Genomic DNA, 14,143 nt, shown 5'->3' with positions numbered 1-14,143 from the left:
AGGGTACGAAACGCGTTGACGCCTACTTCCGCTACTCTGCAGAAACCACCCACTGTTTGAGATCACAGTCTCACCATCTTGGAGCCGGCTCACGCTACCAATTGAGCCCAACTACAAGCCAGCATACTACATCTCCCACCGTCCAACACTGCCTACGGCTTCCCATTCCAGCCGGCAGCTCCTCCCCCCTCTCCGGCGGACGTCACGAAGCCTTTGCTCTGGGTTGAGCCCTCGACACTTTTGGGTTCCCCCTCAGAGCTACAGACACAGTACCACCACGTGCACCGGGTTGAGCTGCATTCACCATCGTGCTCTCCGGCCCCTCCGGCTATCCATCTCAAGGAGAGTGAGCATACGGTCCAGGACATAAGTGCGTCTCCTGATTTATTCCATCTGCGCTACATACGCTAAAAGGTGCTACGCTACTTGTCCTCTGTGCGTCTCCTGATTTATTCCATCTGCGCTACATACGCTAAAAGGTGCTACGCTACTTGTCCTCTGTGCATATTCTATCTGCCTACTTCCATCGGCATTGGCTTGTGTTTCCCGCAACCTTCCCCCCCCCACCATTTAACAGCTTATTTCTGCTAACTAACAAGACTGGCTGCAATTCTTGCATAATCTTTGCTCCTTGCTATTAAGCATTTAAAAACATCTATTTGTGATCTAAGTGGAGAGCGTTTTCTGCCCTATATACCTATTGAGCATGCTTTATTATACTTGTACTTGATTTTAATAACATATTTGTATAAATTTAAGAATATATACCTTTTTACAAATTCTTTTTATATGCATAAAATTTTGTTACATTATTACTGAGTGTCTCCGGTTGTCCTTTTGTTCAGCAAAGCTCATAGGCATAACAATATATATTCAGCAGCGCAAGTGTAAAACATCTTCCATACCTGAGAGGAGACCCCAAGGATACGGAGGCACTTATTTAAGAGGGACTATTGTGACTGATTTATATCGAACACATTTTCAACAATAATACCTACATTTTGGAATCGCGCACAACGCTGTTAGAGTGACACACCTGCAACTGATTATAAATTAAAACTAGTGTGCTACCTGCCTGCCAGCTTTGTTTTAAACACCTGTATTGTCTGATTCCCATTAATTGTCTATCTGTTTTTTAATAATTTCGCAGTTCTTAAAATTGTTTAATAAAAGTTACATTTTAATATTGTTTGGTGCACCCCCAAAAGGACATCACTATTTCTGTTTGTTTGCTTTAATTCTCCATATGTCCGATGGTCGCACACCCTCACTTGAGCATTGAGTACATATCTTAATACCTAAAGGAGGGTCCACAATTGTTAATATTAGTCCTGGGCGACTGGCATCCTCTCCCCTTCTTGGCTTCTGTATGTGCCATGCTAGGGGGAAGGGGAGAATTGGCTTTATTTCATTGGGACCCAGAAAAGGTAGGACCCCAATTTTTGTAAGTGAGGGGTCCCAGGGACCCACTATTTTTTTTTTTTGTGATCACTGTATTTATGTGTATTTCATGTGCGTGGTGTGTTTTTAACAACCTAAATACAAGATACCTCATTCAAATATAAAAATATTCCAAAATACAGAATAATCCATTATCCAAATTTCTTCAGGTCCCGAGCATTTTGGATAAGGGATATACAAGTTGAGTAACAGTCTGTTTTTTAGATTTGTATAAATATATCTGTATAGTTTAAAGAATTTGTAAATAAATAGCGCACTTGCTAATGTTGGACGCTAGCTGTGATGATGATTTGTTTATTGTGAAGTACTGTGCACATAATCAAAACATGATTTTAGTGTTTAAAGCAAAGTGCTGTGGTGGTAGGGTTTACTAGGTAATAAAGGTGTTAATATCAAAATGATACTTGATGAAAAGATCCTATAACCGTGGCTTTGGCTTATACCATAATGAGATCCGATCTAGTATAGTCTTCCTGTTTCAGAGGAGGAATTTTGTTCTGCTCTTGGCTCCTCTATTTGGGCAATATAGGCAATTGTTAAAAATTCAATATAATGTTCTTCTTACAGTAACTGTCCTTTGCACATATTGTGAGTGATTTCAGTTGTTTGTCATGCCCATTCTCTCATCTAAAGTGACTGAATATCTTTATAACTCTGTTAATATACGCATGCCTGGATCATCCTGGCAAACACAGAATGCTCTGAATAAGAATTGGCACAAAAACATAACTTGTCTATTTACTTCAATAAAAGGCAACTGGGCTGTAACTGCCTCTGTTGGCATATCTAGAAAGATCATTGCCCGTGACAGTAACATCCGGTTTCTCCATAATCCACTCAAACACAGCACTTACTCAAACATTCTAAGATCCTATTACAGTTTCCCTACTTGTCCCTTCAGAACCCTGTACCCCACCAAACATTTCTGGAGTAGGATCACTAGGTCGACCAAATGTTGGTCGACATACTGGAAGGTCAACATGGGTTAGGTTGACATGGGTTTTTTTGGCCCGAATGTCGAGACAATGGACACAGTTTTAAGTGCACCGCATACCCTCTCATGGCTTGCTGTGCTCACCATACTTCGGGTATGGTGCCTTGGTACCCTCGGCACACTATTTTATTCTCCCACCACGCCCTAGTGGATGGTAGGGCATGAAATCCCGCCTCTCGGCACGTCGGCTCAAAAAAAAACCTTTGAGTGCCAAGTGAATTTGTCAAAATAGGTGTGACAATTGGCAAGCAAACCTTTGTATTCATCATAATGACCTGTAATGTTTACCTTATATAGGAAATAAATATAATCTTTTATTACACAACATTTATAATTTGAATTTGTATAACAAATGTGAGCTACACTGACATTTATTTGTGGATATTTTAAACATCTTTCACACGATGTTGACACTCAAATGGTTACTTAACTTTCCCTGTAATACAAGGTGTATGGAACTGTTTCTTTATCCTCACTACCATAGCTACCTCATTATTATTATTATTATTATTATTATTATTATTATTATTATTATTATTATTATTATTTTTATATTGGCATAATTTTTCTTGTCATTCTATAGATGTACCTCTTATTCTAGTTATCAACAGACTGCACCTATTCCAAGGTAGAAACTTGTGTGGTTTCATTCATGGCTTGCTCTCACATTTCAATGGTTAAAACTTTATTTAGTTGGCAGTGAGTAAAACTACATATCTTTCTCTTTCACACATTGGGCATTATTCTGCTCGGAGCGGCCAAACGTGCGTACGTTCGCCATTACCGCACGCTAGCCGTACGCGGCCGTTGGGGTTAAGGCCACCCACAAATCAGCCGCTTACGTACGGGCAGAAATACCGTAGAAGGGGAGTGGCGTACAAATGAGCGTACGGCAACGTACGCGGACGGCCCAGCCCTTGCACTCCGACAACAGGCGTACAACTGAGCGTACGGCCGTCTTTCCTCCGTCTCCCCACCGACTTCTTGCGGAGATCTGAGCGTACGCCAGTTTGCACGGACGGGTCCCTATTGTTTTCAATGGAAAACTCAGCTTATGTCAACGCTCGTGAGAGTGAGCGTACGTCCGTGCACGCTGGCATACCCTTCACATATATGGACCTGCAAATCTTGCCTCTCAACTACTAATCTGACAATTGATTAATTAATCTATTTGTTATTCACTTATTGTTTTCTATTAACTCAATTGTCTACCTTAATAAAGACCTAATAAAACTACATTTGAACCCTCATTACATGTATATTTGTTATGTTCTAATGTGGCATTTTAATCACTATCTATGTGTCCCCATATTGCTGTTACTTTTAAATCAAGTTATGTTGGTGTTTCTGTATATGTACTAAATTATGTACGTAATTACTTTGTCCAAAATGTGTAACATGTATACCTACCCTGATGTTATGTGTGATGTTTTAATCGAACAACATTAAACATTCATGCATTTTCACTATGTGTTATTTTACTCAAAAACACACACATTCACACATCAATCATTACCCCTCACCTCAAATTACAAGTATAACTTACAGTACACATCTGTATGTACCTACCCTTACACGCCCTCTAACATATTTATTAGTAAAAACACAGGCAATTTCGAACTGTAATCAAACTTTTATTTTATACCCCAAAAAAAAGGGGGGGGGGATAAATAAAAAATTAAAGGCGGGCCTCCAGAAGCCCAAAAAGGAGCTGGAGGTAGACAAGGGTCAGCATTATTTCCCTCATTATTGCTGCCACCTCCTCCTGCTGCTGTTCAGTGTCTGTAATGAAGGGATAAAACAAAAAATTAATATATAACATACACAAATGTTTGTTGTATTTGTACATAATAAAAAGTTCAGAGTTGTGTGAAGGCCACATACATTTAGAAACTACATTGAAGATGGGTCTGCTGTAAACACAGTACTAAAAAAAAATATGTTAACACACACATACTGTACATAGTAAATAACATTAATTCAATTACTCCTTCATCAATGAATGTATGCTGTATCCCAATTGGTACTTTGGTTTTGGGGGACTCTCCTCTAACCTCACAATTAGCCTGTGCTATTTAAGGGTTATGACATTGTTGTGGCTTAAGCACTCCTTAGTATTTTAAATTTAGGACATTGCTGTACAAATTATAGGCCTACAGCTATGTTTGTAAAGCATGCATCCGCATGGCCTCACACACTATTACCAAAACAATCTCTACATTTAAGTTGCAGTGCAACAGTTGCACATCATGCTGGGAACTGGAGTTACCCAACACCTGGAGCCACATAACTACCACACCACTAATGTCGGATATCTCATTGGATGTACTGTTATGTCAATTATTCAAGGGGTGAGGTATGGCCACACTCAAAAAAACCACCAAGGGGACCCTTGTTCCTGGAGAAGGACAGGACACACCTCATGGTCGCCCTGCAGTGATATGTTGCAACTAATGTTGATGTTGGATACACATATGTGGTTGTTGTGATTGTTGATGTGTAGAAATGTGTAGGTAAACATTAGACAAATTATTTACTTACGGCTACTTGAGCCATCCTGGTCACCGCTGGTTGGCTGTGCGGTGGTTGGGGGGGTCTGGAGCAACGACAATGATGGTCCCGGAGTCTGGACCACGGTAGTGGCTGTTACTGGGGAGTGGAGAGGTTTGGGGGTGGGTGGTGGAGAGGTATAGGGGGGTTGGAAGTGGGGAGGGGGGGGGGTGGGGGTTGGGGAGGTGGTGGGGGTGGGGGTTGTGGAGGGGGAAGGGGATGGGGAAATTGTGTGGGTCCAAACAGCACCCTGTGTCTCTTCCTCTTCCTCCTCCTCCTCTTCCTCCTCCTCCTCTTTCTTCTCCTCCTCTTTCTTCTCCTCCTCTTTCTTCTCCTCCTCTTCCTCTTCCTCCTCCTCCTCCTCCTCTTCCTCCTCCTCCTCTTCCTCTTCCTCCTCCTCTGGCTGCTCTGGGGCTGCCTGGTCCCGGCGTGCCTGCTCCCGGGCTTCTCTGGCGGCTCTTGCCCGTGCTGCAATGTTCATGTTGATGGCATAGAAATCGAAGATTGGGATTCATAAAAAAGGGGGAAAGAAAAATTCACATTAGTCATGCTCATAACCTTCCAAATGATCATTGCTGTGATATTTCAGACATTTATCATGCTAACTATTTGATATCCTACACCAAAAAACTGAGCAACTACTTAAACCCCCCCCTATACCCCCCATATACACCCCCCTATACCCCCCATATACACCCCATATACACCCCATATACACCCCCCTATACCCCCCATATACACCCATATACACCCCCCTATACCCCCCATATACACCCCATATACACCCATATACACCCCCCTATACCCCCCATATACACCCATATATACCCCCCATATACACCCCATATACACCCATATACACCCCCATATACACCCATATACACCCCCCTATACCCCCCATATACACCCCATATACACCCATATACACCCCCCATATACACCCCATATACACCCATATACACCCCCCTATACCCCCCATATACACCCATATACACCCCCATATACACCCCATATACACCCCATATACACCCATATACACCCCCATACTCAGCAACCTATTTTTAAAAAGTACACACAACATTGCTAAAAAACGCAGACATACTAGTAATCAAAACTTACATCGGGCAATATGGCGGCGAAGGCTGCACAGTAGAACGGGCTGCCGCCGGCGCAGGTCTGACCAGCGCCGCTCAACCTGCCCCAGGCTTCTGCGGACGCCGGTCGTGGAAAATATCAGGCGGCGGGCAGCATTATACGCCCGCCGCTTGTCCGCATTCGAAACATATGGGCCCCTGGGCCCCAGGTGACGGTCCATGACGTGGACCAGGGCCAACAGCTCAGAGTTCGAGAATGGCCTAGCTCTGTTTGCTGTCATGGTGGCAATGGCGCAGTTATTAATTGCAGGTACATATATCACTTTTGGTGCTTGCTGATTGGTTGAAAAAATTGTTTGTTTGGTATTAACTTTATTAATCCCTCTTACATTAACAAACTGGATGCGAATAGAAACTTACGAGGACCGTTCCGATATACACACCACAACCAACAGCATGCATTCAATGTATAGAGAGGAACTGTATATATACAGTGTGCGGAAAATAATACACGCACCCCGTCTACTCATAACTACGCTGCTTAAAGGGGGCTCAATACACCGATTGCCATGAAGAGAAAAGTACTGTGTATATATAGTATGCGGAAATTAATACACGCAACCGTCTACTTAGAACTACGCTGCTTAAAGGGGGCTCAATACACCGATTGCCATGAAGAGAAAAGTACTGTATATATAGTATGCGGAAATTAATACACGCAACCGTCTACTTAGAACTACGCTGCTTAAAGGGCCACAATGCAACATGTTGCTGTATGACAATTGCATAGACATTACATATGCAAGGCAAGCATTATAACGTGATGTTTTGAAATGTGACTCACAAAGCATACACGAACTCCAACAGATACCAGCTGACAACACTCATCATTGGAATGACAGGTGCACACATTTCACGATGTAGCCCACAATGCTCCACAACCTGTGTATATACATATACGGGTGATTGATCAGGTGCATTGAGACCTGCGTAATTTAAGCGGCAATTATCGGCGGGAAATATCGGCGTAAATTTGCATCTACCTTGCGGGGAAAAATATACGCCCCCTTGTTCGTGGCGGGAGATTAACATATAAATATTCAGTCAGATGCAGCCCACAATTGCTGCAAACATGTCTGACTCTGACGATTCAGCAGCAGAGGACGCTCTGCAGAGAGCACAAGCAGAATCCCTGCTTGAAGCATTACAGAAGAGGGAACAGGAGCGGAGAAGGAGGGCCCAAGAGAGGAGTAGCCTGCAAGATCAAGCGGGCCCCTCAGTAACAGGCCCTGGTGAACCTCCACCAGCTCCACAAGGGCCAAGCAACCAGCCAGAACAAGAGGTTGCATCTCTCCAAACAGGTGTGACCCAGCAGGTGCATGGTGAGAGAACTGGGGCCACCAGAAAACGAGCTGCAACATCTAGGGTGAGGACTGAGCAGGATACCACCTCCAAAAGGAGAAACCCTGCATTTGTAGAGGCCGAAATGCGAATTCTAGTGCCCAGGGCACGCGAATGGATTGAATTGGCAACCAGGAAGCCGGGTGCCAGTGCAAGGAGAAACCTTTGGGAGAAGATCACAGAGGAAGTGAACCAGGTGTCACCAGTGGTCAGAACTTGGGACGCGGTGAAGAAAAGGTTAGTGTGTTTGTCAGGGCAATTTTTCAGCAGTCTCCAGCAGGAACTGAGGACCTTATTCTAGTTCACTCTTTCTGCCCAAATATTTCTTAGATGGACAAAACCATGTGCACTGCAGGTGAGGCAGGTGTTACTTGTGCAGAAATAATCAGATTTGGGTGGGTTTTACACCTGCCTCACCTGCAGTGTACATGGTTTTGTCCATCAAAGAAATATTTGGCCACACATGGCAAAAAAACATAAGATCACCCACACTAGGAAATGTCACGTAGCTAGGGGTACCACATAGTCCCTTTAATTCCGGACACATATTAATTACACAGGTTCTGTGGCTGGCTGACTTCAAGACTCCACTTCACCTAATTTTAAACTGCCACAGAACCTGTGTAAGTAACATGTGTCCGGAATTAAAAGGACTAGGTGGTAACCCTACACGTAGCACAGTGGTGCACATATCTCATGGTGATATTTGTATTTTTAAACTTGTAGGTGGACTGACTTCAAAAGTGCCCTGAAGAGGAAGATGACTGACCGGTACAACCACAGCATGTCCACCGGGAGCGGTCCTATGCCTGACCATTTGGAGTATACCCCCCTGGAGCTGGACTCCTGTGACGTCATCGATGTGGGGGAGATCAGGGGGATCTCCAATATGGACAGTGAGCTCCCGGCGGAGGTCTTTGCTGCTGCTTTTGATGGTAAGTCACAGTAATGCATTGTATTTAGAAAGATATTTTTTATTGCGTATGTGATGGTGACATTGTTTTCAATTCTTATCCTAGCAGAAGCAGAAAGTCAGGATGTACCGGCAGCATCTTCCTCTGCAGAGCCACAGGTGGAGCAGGTGGTCCAGCCTCCACCAAGACGTCGCCCCCAGCCCCAGCCACAGGAGACATTGAGTGAGAGCCTGTTGGTGACGCTGGACAGGATCGAGCAGCAAGGGGTGGATGCTGCGATCCGTCAGCAGCAGGTGGCGGATTTTCTGGCGGAGTGGAAGGCCACAAACCAGCTGCAGGTTGAGGCGTTGAACCGCATTAATGAAACTCTGGCGGCTGGCATGCTAAGCATTGGCCAACACCTCAGCCGCCAGAATGAACTTATTGCGGAGCAGCTGTCCACCGCCAGGTCCCTAAGGGACAATCCCCCATCTGCTGCCCCACCCCAAGCTGCTCCCCCAACCTTCCACCTCGGCTGACCCTCCTGTGTCGACTAGGGGAAGACACCGAAAGCCAGCTGAGCCAAAGGCCCCTGTCCCCAAGGCCCCATCTAAAAGGGGCAAAAAAGGGCCCAAATGAGACCTGGTTCACTTCCTCTGTGGTTGGAGGCCAAAGGTTTAAATTGCACTGGACATCCGCTTCCTCAGTTGCCCATCGATCCATTTGCGTGCCATGGGCATGAAAGTTCGTATTTTGACCTCTACAAATGCAGGATATTTTTTTTTGGTGGTGTGTATCTTGCTTAGTATTCACCCTGGTTGTTGCAGTACGTATTCTGGTGTCCCCATTTCTTTCACCATTGCATTTGCAGGGTAACACATGTTTGGAGATATGCAACCTCTTGTTCTGGCTGTTTTATTATTTGTGTGTCTATTTTATTTGTTTATTTGATTTCTCACATTAAAGTGTCAAGCTGTGATGCTGAACAGCAAATAAATTTATTTTACAAATTAAAACAAAATTGTGGTATGTGTAATTTCTTGTGTGAAACAAATACTAGATTTATGTGTACTTACTGACCAGGGTATTTTTGAACATTTGTTGAAGTGTGGTGGAAGTTTCCCATGTGTAACCCTCTCCATGGCCATTCCCATGTTCCTATCCAACTTTTCCCTGCTAATTCGTTTGTGTCAGCACAATAGGTGAGAAAGCAGTTTGTGTGCAGGTGAGGTAGCTCCTACAGTAGTAGGTAAAAGCAGGTCCAGAACAATGCTTTCCTCATGGAGTGGGTGAGGCAGACAAACAAGGGTGAAAAGGTAAATTTCTGTAGGAATGCATATGTGTCCTCCCTAAAAAAAGATGTGTGAATGGGCCAAACATGATAAATTAGCTTGTGAACAAACATGCATAACTTTTAAAATATATATGATTTGACAGTGTCATAAGCAGATGTAGGAATCCTTTGTTAGAGAGATGAGAGTGCAATAATGTGATTGGTGGCATCTTACATCCAGAGTGTAGTGAAATCCAAATCCTAGCAGATGAGATAGTGGTACAGGTCATAATTTTGGGTACTATACAAAGATTGTGTGGAAAATAGTGGTCATGGGCTTCAAACATTGCTGAAACATCCTTTGTAGGTGTTTAGATGTTGTTTATGTTATTGTATCCTAAATACAAAACCTATGTTAGTATTAGAGTGAACACGTTGACACATGTCGACTTGTGTAGATTGAGTGTGCTACTGCGTAAAGTCTATGAAAGCACGTAGTGAATGTGTCTGTTTAGAAAATACCTACCTTAGCGTATAAAAAGATTCTTACCTTAAATTAAACAAACCTTTAAATGTGGAGAAGTATAGAAACATAAGCTTCCAATGTGTTTGCGTGCTGCATGTGTGGCTTGCAGGCAGTGAAATCATGGTTTGGAGTTAATAGACTGCAGCATTGCTTATTACATTCAGGTGTATGTGTTTGAGTAGTAATCAGCGTTAATTAGCCAACTCAGGCGCACGCTGGCATGCGGTATCTGTAGGGGTGGTTTTAGCTGGCGGTTGGCGGCCGCCTGTTTGGTGTCCGAAACGAACGGTGCCTTAGTCGATCGTGCGGTAGTAGCACCGCTCATTTTTTGTGCACACCCCCGTGTACGCCCATATTTACGCCCATTTTCCCTCATTATTTCGGCCGCTCCCATCAACACGCCCCTATGCCGCCCCATTACCCGTACGCTCGCGTACAGGTTTTTTCGCACGTTGAGACACCGGCCGTAAGCGTTGTGGAGTGTTCGCGCCGGCGCATTAGCGTATCTGCACATGCGCAGATCGTAAAAAACCCCGGGACGTACGCGTACGGCCCGGACGCTCCAACCAGAATAAGGCCCATTGTCACGGACCCACTGGTCTCTCCTCCAGATATGTCAACCTGAGCAGCTCCGGCCATAACTGGGACACACGGGTCCCCTATATAAGGTCACTGCCACCAATGCAAGTTTGAAAGAACGCTTGCATACGTTCGGATACACAAAATAAGATATAAAAAGGTTGTAGCCTAAACCGCCCTTTTTGCGTAAGTCCTAAGAACACAAAATTCAGAACTGGAATTATGTATTCTTTATTCCAAGAAATACTTCAGGGCTTGGTGATAAAATTGGTTACAAAGATGATTGGAAATATTTTAAAAGTACACACAGAAGAAATACAACTCAAACAAAATAAAAGGGATTAAAGAACTGTATCTTACACACAAGAAGTGTTCATTCTAGCACCCACTATTTTTGAAAACCCATGCAGTTCCTCTTCCCTGCCTGGGGTGTCGCTGTCTGCTGTAGTGCTTCTAGCACAGTGCGGTCTGTATATCATCACTGATGTGCAAACCAGACCTGTGCTAGAAACACCACAGCAGACAGACACCCCAGGCAGGGAACAGGTACTGCAGGGGTTTTCAAAGATAGCGGGTGCTAGAATGAACACTACAAAAGTACTGATTCTGTAGTGAGGGGATTTCACATGAAACATCGGGTCGCTTCCAGTCAGCTTGCTGTTCCACAAGAAGTACACAGGTTGTAGGGACACGAGTGCAATTATACCTGCAGATTCCACATTCCCTCCCACCTTTTGGGATTTTGACCATTTTCTTGCTGGACAATAATGAATCTCCCTAAATAATTGATCTTCCTACATGAAGGACTAGTCCACTGATTTTAAGTGATTTGTACAAATTCCTTATTCAGTGGAATACAACGGCCAAGTGTGATAATAGATCTGTACTGGAGGGGGGAGGAGCACCTTTTGAGGTTAGATCAACATGGTCCAGAGCAGGCCAATCTGATTTATGAGGGGTCTCAGACCCTAACTTCAGAGAACTCTAGAGATTGTCACTCTGAGGGAATACAGAACCAACCTCCTCGTATGCTCCCTGGGTCACATTAAGTTTACACGCAGAATAAAAGAAATACATTGATTTCACAAATAATAACAGGAGGCATGATTTATTCAAACCATCACATGATCGGATCCGGACACACATGCACAAACACAGAGGCAATCACAAGGTAGCAGACTAGCTATTAGCTTCGAGCGGGCTTACTAGTCTTTACATGTTTAAGATAAAATCATTACATTCATAAAAAACTGCCCAAAGTCTATTGCTTAAACATAATTTGATTTTATGCACTGTCTGTTTTGAAAATGCACAGCTGTACCTCTAATGACTTCACCTCTCCTGCTCTTCCATTGATAATAGGAGTCCCCCAACATTTTATTCTTGGCCCTCTCTCTATCTCTACATGTCCCCTCTGGTCGAGCTTATTTGCTCACTTAACTTCCACTATCACCTCTATGCTGATAATACTAAAATCTACCGATCCTTTCCTGATCTCTCTCCCTCTATCCTCACTCATATCTCCAACTGTCTCTCTGCTAACTTCTCTTGGATGACCCAGCGCTTTTTAAGACTTAAAATATTTAAGACTTAAGGCCCCCATACATTAGTCCGACTTGTCCTAGGGACAAGTCAGACATGATTTCCCCTGCAGCTCCCCGGGAGGGGGACACACGATTAGGCACTTGATGTGCCAAATTTTGCATATGATAAATCTCATGGATTTATCATATGCAGTCCCCGGGGAGCTGCAGGGGGAGAGCCGGGTGGGGGACGCTGGGGAGCTGCAGGGTAAGCTGACAAATAGTCAGCAGGCTGGGGACACTGTGATCCGGGCATGGGGAGAGGCTGGCAGGGGCAGCTTACACATAGGCAGCGGGCGAGGGGACGCCGGTGAACCAGCGAGGGGAACAGCTCACGTGTTGGGCAGGAGAACCAGGGCGGCAGCCGCAACTGCAAGGAAGAAAAACCCAATACAAGAATGGGGAGCCAGTGATTGGCTGAGAGCCCTCTCAGCCAATTGCTGAAAGAGCTCTCAGCCAATCACTGCCTCCCCATTCGTTTGTATTGAAGCTGCGGCTGCCTGGTCCTCCTGCCCAGCACGTGAGCTGTTCCCCTCGCCGGTTCACCGGTGTCCCCCAGCCCGCCGTCTGTGTGTTAGCTGCCCCTGCCAGCCTCTCCCCATGACCGGCGTCCCCCGCCGGCTGTTCCCTGCAGTTCCCCGGCATCCCCCGCCCGGAGACTGCACATAAGATTTAGGAAATCTTATGTGCAGCCGGTGCGACTGCCCGACTCCGATCCGATGCGCACGGGACCGCGCATCAGGTCGGATAGGGTGTCAAAACATGCGATTTGGGACGATTTCGCAGCTCGATTCATCCGAATCAGGTGAAATCGGGCCCAAATCGCATAATGTATGGGGGCCTTAAGCTGACCTCTTCCCACTATCCTGCATAAAACCTGACAATCTCTCAACCTAACCTGTTTAAGCTCACTTCTTCGCCTTCTGTGTCACCCCAGTCTGTCTAACCCTCCACTTTAGAATATAAGCTCTCACGAGCAGGGCCCTCTCTCCTTATGTGCCATTCTTGAATATATAAACCTCTGCCACCCTGATAATTGCTTCAGTGTCCTGTGTGCAACTATCCATATTAACCATGTACTTGTCCTAAACTGTCTTGTACTGTAATTTGTTATGCGTTTTTTGATTATAACTATGCTCTGTAAAGCGCTGCGGAATCTGTGTGCGCTATATAAGAAACTGTTAATAAATACTTTTGTATTCACAAGACGATGTGAATATATTTGGTGTCAAAAACACCTATATCTTACACAATTTATCTAGCACACATCCTGATTAGTGCTGATCCCAATTTTAACTGTATCACTTTGTTACTGTTATAGCGGTAGGGTACTTCTGAAGGGTCCAGCTGCTTTTTAACACACCAGTACCCATTAGAATGAAGCGCTCAGCCTCCCAAATTTCCATAAAATGGTGCCAGGTTCACAGAGCTGCAACGATCCTCTGTTAAAATCCCCTCTGGGCAGTAGTGCCTTGTCGACTTGTGATTGTTTTAGTGAAGACGGGGCTGCTTGTGATGGGGCAGTGACATGATGTAAGGAGGAGGATGGCAGCAGTAAGCCACAGACTGATGGTTGTATGACTGAACAGCAGAGTCCCCTGCAGCATATTGTAGCAGGAGATGAGTGCTATGTTATTGAGGATCGGGCTAAATGTGACTGGCTTTGTGTAATGTTATGAGGGGAATGGGGGCAGGAGGATGCCACGTACTAAGAGTGGCTTAACTACAAAATTCCCCCCTCCAGCCTTGCCTTACCCCTCAGCTTGCTGGTATCTGCAGGTCTACTTGT

The 14,143-nt window shown here is 44.7% G+C and overlaps 1 protein-coding gene across 1 annotated transcript in view; it reads left to right on the top strand.

Annotated features, from left to right (window-relative positions):
- PDIA5 (protein disulfide isomerase family A member 5) overlaps window positions 1–14,143 on the top strand; it is a 111,441-nt gene that overhangs the window by 15,277 nt on the left and 82,021 nt on the right. The gene's annotated exons all lie outside the window — the stretch shown is intronic.

The sequence above is a fragment of the Crinia signifera genome, chromosome 7 (assembly GCF_055691185.1).
Source record: "Crinia signifera chromosome 7, ASM5569118v1, whole genome shotgun sequence".
NCBI classification, from domain to species: domain Eukaryota; kingdom Metazoa; phylum Chordata; class Amphibia; order Anura; family Myobatrachidae; genus Crinia; species Crinia signifera.
The sequence above is the reverse complement of the archived record's forward strand: the minus strand, read 5'-3'. Positions and strand labels throughout refer to the sequence as shown.